Raw genomic sequence first — 10,494 nt, forward strand, 5'->3', positions numbered from 1 at the left:
CTGCTAAGGCCACTTTCTACCACTCTAAATTCCAAACATCCGCCTCTAACCCTAGGAAGCTCTTTGCCACATTCTCCTCCCTGCTGAATCCCCCCTCCCTCTCTGTGGATGACTTCGTCAACCATTTTGAAAAGAAGGTTGACGACATCCGATCCTCGTTTGTTAAGTCAAATGACACTGCTGGTCCTGCTCACACTGCCCTACCCTATGCTTTGACTTCTTTCTCCCCTCTCTCCAGATAAAATCTTGCGACTTGTGACGGCAGGCCGCCCAACAACCTGCCCGCTTGACCCTATCCCCTCCTCTCTTCTCCAGACCATCTCCGGTGACCTTCTCCCTTACCTCACCTCGCTGATCAACTCATCCTTGACCGCTGGCTATGTCCCTTCCGTCTTCAAGAGAGCGAGAGTTGCACCCCTTCTCAAAAAAACAACACTCGATCCCTCTGATGTCAACAACTACAGACCAGTATCCCTTCTTTCTTTTCTCTCCAAAACTATTGAGCGTGCCGTCTTTAGCCAACTCTCTTGCTATCTCTCTCAGAATGACCTCCTTGATCCAAACCAGTCAGGTTTCAAGACTGGTCATTCAACTGAGACTGCTCTTCTCTGTGTCATGGAGGCTCTCCGCACTGCTAAAGCTAACTCTCTCTCCGCTGCTCTTGTCCTTCTAGACCTGTCTGCTGCCTTTGATACTGTGAACCATCAGATCCTCCTCTCCACCCTCTCCGAGCTGGGCATCTCCGGCGCGGCTCACTCTTGGATTGCGTCCTACCTTACCGGTCGCTCCTACCAAGTGGCGTGGCGAGAAGCTGTCTCCGCACCACGTGCTCTCACCACTGGTGTCCCCCAGGGCTCAGTTCTAGGCCCTCTCCTATTCTCGCTATACACCAAGTCACTTGGCACTGTCATATCCTCACATGGCCTCTCCTATCATTGCTACGCTGATGACACACAACTAATCTTCTCCTTTCCCCCTTCTGATAACCAGGTGGCGAATCGCATCTCTGCATGTCTGGCAGACATATCAGTATGGATGACGGATCACCACCTCAAGCTGAACCTCGGCAAGACGGAGCTGCTCTTCCTCCCGGGAAGGACTGCCCGTTCCATGATCTCGCCATCACGGTTGACAACTTCGTTGTGTCCTCCTCCCAGAGTGCGAAGAGCCTTGGCGTGACCCTGGACAACACCCTGTCGTTCTCCGCTAACATCAAGGCGGTGACCCGATCCTGTAGGTTCATGCTCTACAACATTCGGAGAGTACGACCCTGCCTTACACAGGAAGCGGCACAGGTCCTAATCCAGGCACTTGTCATCTCCCGTCTGGATTACTGCAACTCGCTGTTGGCTGGGCTCCCTGCCTGTGCCATTAAACCCCTACAGCTCATCCAGAATGCCGCAGCCCATCTGGTGTTCAACCTTCCCAAGTTCTCTCAAGTCACCCCGCTCCTCCGCACACTCCACTGGCTTCCAGTTGAAGCTCGCATCTGCTACAAGACCATGGTGCTTGCCTACGGAGCTGTGAGGGGAACGGCACCTCCGTACCTTCAGGCTCTGATCAGTCCCTACACCCAAACGAGGGCACTGCGTTCATCCACCTCTGGCCTGCTGGCTCCCCTACCTCTGCGGAAGCATAGTTCCCGCTCAGCTCAGTCAAAACTGTTCGCTGCTCTGGCACCCCAATGGTGGAACAAGCTCCCTCAAGACGCCAGGACAGCGGAGTCACTCACCACCTTCCGGAGACATTTGAAACCCCACCTCTTTAAGGAATACCTGGGATAGGATAAAGTAATCCTTCTACCCCCACCCCCCCCTTTACTCCAACCCACCCCCCCCCTAAAAAAATAATAATATATATATATATATAAAAAATATATAATTCAATAAAAAATAAAACATTGTAAAGTGGTTATCCCACTGGCTATAAGGTGAATGCACCTATTTGTAAGTCGCTCTGGATAAGAGCGTCTGCTAAATGACGTAAATGTAAATTGTATTAAACAATAACATTGAAGGGTTGCACAATCCCGTGTAGGCTTTCTTCAGAATTTACTTCAACAGTGGAGTAAATGAACACCCACATACCTTGGTACGGGTATCATTTCAATTCTATTATAGCTAACACCCAAGGTTCACAGAAGTTATATTTGGCTTGGGGAGACAATGATATCACACCTTTGTGTAGGTGTTATTGGTGTTATATTATAATAACATTTTAAGGGTAATCCAATCCTTTAGGCTTTAGGATTTACTGTGAGAGTTGAGCCAGGTAGCTAGTGGATAAACTGGAACAGTGGCTCATTGGGAAATACATAATGGCCTCAAATTGCCCTTAGAATTAGTGCTATACTGCGTGGTTTTGAGCATGGCTTGTTCCAAAAACAATGAACAAAAGGCAGCATTCTAAACTTCAGAACATCATTGCCACATTCCCTGTCCTACAACCTGACCTCAAAGACTACCATCACAGACTTCTGCTTTTCAGCCATAGAGATGCAGATAGATATTTATGACGCCAAACATTGCCATAAAGGGAATTACTGTGTGCTATTGTGTGTGCCATGTTTAAATGACAACATACTGCAGATTCAAACACTCTGTTAAGTCAACCATTCGGATGCAGGCAGTTCTTTATGACACTATACGGTCTGGTTTAGTCTCATACACCACAATAAGAGCAACGACTGCACTTTACATAACTACACTAGTAAGAACTACTACAGTACAATCTCACATCTATATCTATACTCTCACTGTTCTCCTCAAATGACTGAACAAAGAGGATTTAAAGTTCAAACTGTTCAAAACGTTCTATACTTTTCTACCTTGCATTTCAGTATGTTTCTACCTTGCATTCCCTTAGGTAAAAACCTAGTCCACAGTCCTTACTGAATCTACTGCAGACAAGAATGCATTCATTCATATCCACATGAGTGTACAGAAGTTTGTTCACCAGACATTTAAAAGGTAAAAGGAATAACTTACCTCAGTGCTGTTAGTGAAAGGAACAGAAAGTCCACTGTCTCTACTAACGTTTCTCTTTCCCTCTCTTTCTTTCTTTCTCTCTCTCTCTCCGGTTTGTTTCTGTGTCAGTAACTCTTACCTTCCTCTCCGTCCCCCCTTTCCTCACTCTCTTTCTTTGTGTAGTGTGCCAATGTTCTTCTCTCCGGAGCACCTTCTCTTCTCTCCCTCTCTGAAATCTGGCAGACAGTTAGCTGGTTCACACTACTGTGCACCGATTCAGTCGTCTAACTGCAATCTGCTGTGTTGCAAACATCCTCTCTGATGAGACCACCTCTCTCTTTCTCTCTGCCTCTCTCACTACCTTTTCAAAACTAATGATTTGGCTTCTCTCCCTTTCTCTCTCTCCCTCCCTCCCTCCCTCCCTCCCTCTCTCACTTTGTTTATGTCTACACACCCCACTTCCTCTGCTCCCCCGTCCCCTTGCTCACTCTAGCACAAGGAAGTACATCAACTTCAAATGAGTCCCTACAGACAGATAAGGTAGACGATAAATCACTATCGGAGAGATCATTCAAAACCTGCAGTCCTCAGTTTACACCTACATACAATAGTTTACACAGTATGATGTTATATATAATAGCGTATTAGAGTGTAATATCAGATGTCCTTTTTAGACAACCCCTGTAGAGAAGTCTAATACTGAGAAGAAAAAAAGGAAATGCATTCAGAGAAAATATGTTCTCACATATGTCAACAAGCATCCTGTCAGTCACTCTGCTAAAAGCTTCTATGCACAGCCTGGACGTCACATGGGCAATGTAAATCCAGAACACTACCATTAGTATGATACTGTGTTATCTTTCGTGTGGATGTATTAATTTGTGGATGTCCATCATCCCATTTCATATGATATGTTAGGAATTTCAACTCGTACAATATGTGAGGAATTGCAATTCGTACATGTTCCGAATTCCAAATTGTTGGGGCTAACGTTAGCTAGGCTTGGGGTTAAGGTCAGGTGTTAGGTTAAAGGGTTAGGGTTAAGGGAAGGGTTAGCTAACATGCCAAGTTGTTTGTAAAGTAGCTAAAAAGTAGTAAAAGTAGCTAATTAGCTAAAATGATGAGATTCTAACACACAACCTTTGGATTGCTAGACGTCCGCATTATACGCCCGCCCATCCACCCCAACCAACAACTCTATTTTAGTTTTTGCCTTAAGTAACCATCTGTCTTATGTAACCATACCAAACATAACATATCATACTAACTTGAACGTCCAGGATTTACGTTTACTATGTTACATATAGTCTATGACACAAGGCTGCTATCTAAGATGTGGTCTGAGTAAACCTTACTTCTGTCTGCAAATATCTATAGATTGTCTTACTGAGACTGCCGTGTGTGTTTAGTCCAAGTGGGAGAGATTGGCAGTTCTATTTTGGAATGTGTAGAATTGACATGATCTTCTCCACCCTGTGGATTAGAATCATGTCCGTTCTAAGCGTTCCATCATTCTGAAACATTCTGTAAAGTAGTGTTCTACAGTATACAGCTGTTCCATTCTAGTCTAGTACCTGCCAAACTATTCACGTTTTACTTTTAATAAACGTTTAATCAATCTTTGTGTTCAACAAATTTACCAACTTTTTAGTTTTGTCCTCACTCATCTTTTTTCGTTAAACTTTTTCACCCCGGACGTTTATCCCGAGACAGAAGAGTCATTTTCCTGTGCGTTTTAGCTGCCAACTTTACGTTATTTTCCTTTTTTCCATCGCAACTTTTTTCCCTTATTCAACTTTTTCACTCCGGACGCTTTATCTGGACATGGTTCATCAACATCTTCAACAGCCGAAGCTAAGTAGTAACATTAACATGATGTCTTCTAATTGCAGTCGCTGTACTCATAATATACAGGAGAACGATCGCCTTACGGCGAAATAGCTGTGCTACAAGCCCAGCTTCAGACGCAATCGTTAGGCAAGGGTAATCTCAGTGTAGGAAAGGAAGAAACAGCGTCTGTGCCACCAGTAAGTACAGACAGTAACGTTAGTATAAATCCCCCCGCACAGTCCCCGCAGCCGGACAACTTTCTCATGGCTTCTGGAGGGAAATACTGTTGGAATGCTCAACCGGTGTCGCTCATTCAGCCGACAGAAACCTTCAACCGGTTTTCCCCATTATGTAGCGAGTCGGAGTCTGAGTCTGAGTCTTCTCTAGTCTCTACTCCTCCCGTTACGGGGTCTGAGACGCCGAAGGCTCCCACCATTAGCTCTGACAAATTGAAAACCCTAGTCATTGGCGACTCCATTACCCGCAGTATTAGACTTAAAACGAATCACCCAGCGATCATACACTGTTTACCAGGGGGCAGGGCTACCGACGTTAAGGCTAATCTAAAGATGGTGCTGGCTAAAGCTAAAACTGGCGAGTGTAGAGAGTATAGAGATATTGTTATCCACGTTGGCACCAACGATGTTAGGATGAAACAGTCAGAGGTCACCAAGTGCAACATAGCTTCAGCTTGTAAATCAGCTAGAAAGATGTGTCGGCATCGAGTAATTGTCTCTGGCCCCTCCCAGTTAGGGGAAGTGACGAGCTCTACAGCAGAGTCTCAGCACTTAATCGCTGGTTGAAAACTGTTTTCTGCCCCTCCCAAAAGATAACATTTGTGGATAATTGGCCCTCTTTCTGGGACTCACCCACAAACAGGACCAAGCCTGACCTGCTGAGGAGTGACGGACTCCATCCTAGCTGGAGGGGTGCTCTCCTCTTATCTACCAACATAGATAGGGCTCTAACTCCTCTAGCCCCACAGTGAAATAGGGTGCAGGCCAGGCAGCAGGCTGTTAGCCAACCTGCCAGCTTAGTGGAGTCTGCCAATAGCACAGTCAGTGTAGTCAGCTCAGCCATACCCATTGAGACTGTGTCTGTGCCTCGACCTAGGTTGGGCAAAACTAAACATGGCGGTGTTCACCCTAGCAATCTTATTAGGATAAAGACCTCCTCCATTCCTGCCATTATTGAAAGAGATCGTGATACCTCACATCTCAAAATAGGGTTACTTAATGTTAGATCCCTCACTTCAAAGGCAGTCATAGTCAATGAACTAATCACTGATCATAATCTCGATGTGATTGGCCTGACTGAAACATGGCTTAAGCCTGATGAATTTGCTGTGTTAAATGAGGCCTCACCTCCTGGTTACACTAGTGACCATATTCCCCGTGCATCCCGCAAAGGCGGAGGTGTTGCTAACATTTACGATAGCAAATTTCAATTTACAAAAAAAAAAATGGCGTTTTCATCTTTTGAGCTTCTAGTCATGAAATCTATGCAGCCTACTCAATCACTTTTTATAGCTACTGTTTACAGGCCTCCTGGGCCATATACAGCGTTCCTCTCTGAGTTTCCTGAATTCCTATCAGACCTTGTAGTCATAGCAGATCATATTCTAATTTTTGGTGATTTTAATATTCACATGGAGAAGTCCACAGACCCACTCCAAAAGTCTTTCGGAGCCATTATCGACTCAGTGGGTTTTGTCCAACATGTCTCTGGACCTACTCACTGCCACAGTCATACTCTGGACCTAGTTTTGTCCCATGGAATAAATGTTGTAGATCTTAATGTTTTTCCACAAAATCCTGGACTATCGGACCACCATTTTATTACATTTGCAATCGCAACAAATAATCTGCTCAGACCCCAACCAAGGAGCATCAAAAGTCGTGCTATAAATTCTCAAACAACACAAAAATTCATTGATGCCCTTCCAGACTCCTTCTGCCTACCCAAGGACGTCAGAGGACAAAAATCAGTTAACCACTTAACTGAGGAACTCAATTTAACCTTGCGCAATACCCTAGATGCAGTTGCACCCCTAAAAACGAAAAACATTTGTCATAAGAAACTAGCTCCCTGGTATACAGAAAATACCCGAGCTTTGAAGCAAGCTTCCAGGAAATTGGAACGGAAATGGCGCCACACCAAACTGGAAGTCTTCCGACTAGCTTGGAAAGACAGTACCGTGCAGTACCGAAGAGCCCTCACTGCTGCTCGATCATCCTACTTTTCCAACTTAATTGAGGAAAATAAGAACAATCCAAAATTTCTTTTTGATACTGTTGCAAAGCTAACTAAAAAGCAGCATTCCCCAAGAGAGGATGGCTTTCACTTCAGCAGTGATAAATTCATGAACTTCTTTGAGGAAAAGATCATGACCATTAGAAAGCAAATTACGGACTCCTCTTTGAATCTGCGTATTCCTCCAGGGCTTAGCTGTCCTGGATCTGCCAGACTCTGCGAGGGCCTGGGATCGGGAGAGACACTTAAGTGTTTTAGTACTATATCTCTTGACACAATGATGAAAATAATCATGGCCTCTAAACCTTCAAGCTGCATACTGGATCCTATTCCTACTAAACTGCTGAAGGAGCTGCTTCCTGTGCTTGGCCCTCCTATGTTGAACATAATAAACAGCTCTCTATCCACCGGATGTGTACCAAACTCACTAAAAGTGGCAGTGATAAAGCCTCTCTTGAAAAAGCCAAACCTTGACCCGGAAAATATAAAAAACTATCGGCCTATATCGAATCTTCCATTCCTCTCAAAAATTTTAGAAAAAGCTGTTGCGCAGCAACTCACTGCCTTTCTGAAGACAAACAATGTATACGAAATGCTTCAGTCTGGTTTTAGACCCCATCATAGCACTGAGACTGCACTTGTGAAGGTGGTAAATGACCTTTTAATGGCGTCAGACCGAGGCTCTGCATCTGTCCTCGTGCTACTAGACCTTAGTGCTGCCTTTGACACCATCGATCACCACATTCTTTTGGAGAGACTGGAAACCCAAATTGGTCTACACGGACAAGTTCTGGCCTGGTTTAGATCCTACCTGTCGGAAAGATATCAGTTTGTCTCTGTGAATGGTCTGTCCTCCGACAAATCAACTGTACATTTCGGTGTTCCTCAAGGTTCCGTTTTAGGACCACTATTGTTTTCACTATATATTTTACCTCTTGGGGATGTTATTCGAAAACATAATGTTAACTTTCACTGCTATGCGGATGACACACAGCTGTACATTTCAATGAAACATGGTGAAGCCCCAAAATTGCCCTCGCTAGAAGCCTGTGTTTCAGACATAAGGAAGTGGATGGCTGAAAACTTTTTTACTTTTAAACTCGGACAAAACAGAGATGCTTGTTCTAGGTCCCAAGAAACAAAGAGATCTTCTGTTAAATCTGACAATTCATCTAGATGGTTGTAAAGTCGTCTCAAATAAAACTGTGAAGGACCTCGGTGTTACTCTTGACCCTGATCTCTCTTTTGACGAACATATCAAGACTGTTTCAAGGACAGCTTTTTTCCATCTACGTAACATTGCAAAAATCAGAAATTTTCTGTCCAAAAATGATGCAGAAAAATTAATCCATGCATTTGTTACTTCTAGGTTAGACTACTGCAATGCTCTATTTTCCGGCTACCCGGATAAAGCACTAAATAAACTTCAGTTAGTGCTAAATACGGCTGCTAGAATCCTGACTAGAACCAAGAAATTTGATCATATTACTCCAGTGCTAGCTTCCCTACACTGGCTTCCTGTTAAGGCAAGGGCTGATTTCAAGGTTTTACTGTTAACCTATAAAGCGTTACATGGGCTTGCTCCTACCTATCTTTCCGAGTTGGTCCTGCCGTACATACCAATACGTACGCTACGGTCACAAGACGCAGGCCTCCTAATTGTCCCTAGAATTTCTAAGCAAACAGCGGGAGGCAGGGCTTTCTCCTATAGATCTCCATTTTTATGGAACAGTCTGCCTACCCATGTGAGAGACGCAGACTCGGTCTCAACCTTTAAGTCTTTACTGAAGACTTATCTCTTCAGTAGGTCATATGATTGAGTGTAGTCTGGCCCAGGAGTGTGAAGGTGAACGGAAAGGCTGGAGCAACGAACAGCCCTTGCTGTCTCTGCCGGGCCGGTTCCCCTCTCCACTGGGGTTCTCTGCCTCTAACCCTGTTGCAGGGGCTGAGTCACTGACTTGCTGGTGCTCTTTCATGCCGTCCCTGGGAGGGGGTGCGTCACTTGAGTGGGTTGAGTTACTGACGTGATCTTCCTGTCTGGGTTGGCGCCCCCCCTTGGTTTGTGCTGTGGTGGAGACCTCTGTGGGCTATACTCGGCCTTGTCTCAGGATTGTAAGTTGGTGGTTGGGGATATCCCTCTAGTGGTGCGGGGGCTGTGCTTTGGCGGAGTGGGTGGGGTTATATCCTTCCTGTTTGGCCCTTTCCGGGGGTTTCTTCGGATGGGGCCACAGTGTCTCCGGACCGCTCCTGTCTCAGCCTCCAGTATTTATGCTGCAGTAGTTTATGTGTCGGGGGGCTGGGGTTAGTTGGTTATACCTGGAGTACTTCTCCTGTCTTATCCAGTGTCCTGTGTGAATTTAAGTATGCTCTCTCTAATTCTCTCGTTCTCTCTTTCTCTCTGAGAACCTGAGCCCTAGGACCATACGTCAGGACTACCGGGCATGATGACACCTTGCTGTCCCCAGTCCGCCTGGCCTTGCTGCTATTCCAGTTTCAACTGTTCTGCCTGCGGCTACGAAACCCCTACCTGTCCCAGACCTGCTGTTTTCAACTCTTTAATGATCGGCTATGAAAAGCCAACTGAGAGACCTGAGCCCTAGGACCATACGTCGGGACTACCGGCCGTGGTGACTCCTTGCTGTCCCCAGTCCGCCTGGCCTTGCTGCTATTCCAGTTTCAACTGTTCTGCCTGCGGTTATGGAACCCCTACCTGTCCCAGACCTGCTGTTTTCAACTCTTAATGATCGGCTATGAAAAGCCAACAGATTTATTCCTGATTATTATTTGACCATGCTTGTCACTTATGAACATTTTTGAACATCTTGGCATGGTTCTGTTATAATCTCCACCCGGCACAGCCAGAAGAGGACTGGCCACCCCTCATAGCCTGGTTCCTCTCTAGGTTTCTTCCTAGGCTTTCGCCTTTCTAGGGAGTTTTTCCTAGCCACCGTGCTTCTACACCTGCATTACTAGCTGTTTGGGGTTTTAGGCTGGGTTTCTGTACAGCACTTCGAGATATTAGCTGATGTAAGAAGGGCTATATAAAATAAAATTGATTGATTGATTGATAGTCCCCTCCGACCATATCTGCAGCCTAAACTCTCTGGAAGCACACCCCCCTATGGTGACGTCATCCCTAGTGTGTGTGAAAGACTTTCTGACCCTCTCCGTCTGTTACAGCTCCAACCAACCTAGGAACATTCATGTACCTAGCCCCCAACTGGCCAAGTCAACAGAGGGATAGAGGAAGCTGGACACGCACATAAACTACACTAAATGGGTGAAGAGACAGAAACAACAGGTCAGCCACACATCATTAAGAACGTTCAGTCCAGACGCCCCAGGTTTGAATCTAGAGTCAACAAGGGACTGGATTGTCTACTAGTGAACATCCTTCCATTGTCTTCACACCAGTTGTGCTTATCAGTGGTTTATCATCATCATC

At 45.4% G+C, this 10,494-nt stretch overlaps 1 protein-coding gene across 2 annotated transcripts in view; it reads right to left on the reverse strand.

Annotated features, from left to right (window-relative positions):
• LOC121554183 (polyunsaturated fatty acid 5-lipoxygenase) overlaps positions 1-3,352 on the reverse strand; it is a 14,769-nt gene extending 11,417 nt beyond the window's left edge. The window contains exon 1 of one of the 2 annotated variants that reach the window (XM_041867661.1): positions 3,106-3,352. The gene's annotated coding sequence lies outside the window, so the exon portion shown is untranslated. Of the gene's footprint in view, positions 1-2,987 lie in introns of both variants that reach the window. The other variant, XM_041867660.1, reaches the window with a different exon arrangement.
• Positions 3,353-10,494: the final 7,142 nt, after the last annotated feature.

Source organism: Coregonus clupeaformis, chromosome 39 (assembly GCF_020615455.1).
Source record: "Coregonus clupeaformis isolate EN_2021a chromosome 39, ASM2061545v1, whole genome shotgun sequence".
In the NCBI taxonomy this organism is placed as follows: Eukaryota; Metazoa; Chordata; class Actinopteri; order Salmoniformes; family Salmonidae; genus Coregonus; species Coregonus clupeaformis.